A 605-nucleotide genomic window follows, 5' to 3' on the forward strand; every position below is an offset into this window, starting at 1 on the left:
GATCCTCAATATCTTCATACTTATTTCTTAGTTCCTCAGTGAGATGAAAGAGCATAATTGTTATGGCTCTATGCTTTTCACTTTCAATTTCATCATTTCTTTCAATGATACATTTCCCGAGTCCTCTAGACTTCAGGGCAATTGAAGTGTTCATTTCCCATTCTGGATAATTATCTCCAGAGATATCTAGGGCAGCATAATCCGAAGGCTCAAATCTCGACATCTGAAATCATCAATAAATTCACGATTTAGAATTCTTGCAACCAATCAGTGCATATGATTTCATAAGACTTATCTATAATACTTTAGGCTACACGGCTTTGCAATATGATGCTTAGGCCATATGGCTTTGCATTGTGATGTTTGTACCTCACGACTATTATGTGATGCAACGATCTTAAAGATCGGATCATAATGCAATCTGGTTTATATAACCATTCGGCTACTAGACCACACGGTCACTTTGATATTCACTAAGCCTCACGGCTTTTAATCAATCAAGGGCACAAGGTCGCAAGTGTGAGCAATGCATTAGGTCACACGGCCATATACTAAACAGGATCTAGATTCAATTCAATTTCTTAGTTGTATATCTATTAAGTTTT

The sequence above is a fragment of the Brassica oleracea genome, chromosome C2 (genome assembly GCF_000695525.1).
Source record: "Brassica oleracea var. oleracea cultivar TO1000 chromosome C2, BOL, whole genome shotgun sequence".
Taxonomy (NCBI): Eukaryota; Viridiplantae; Streptophyta; class Magnoliopsida; order Brassicales; family Brassicaceae; genus Brassica; species Brassica oleracea.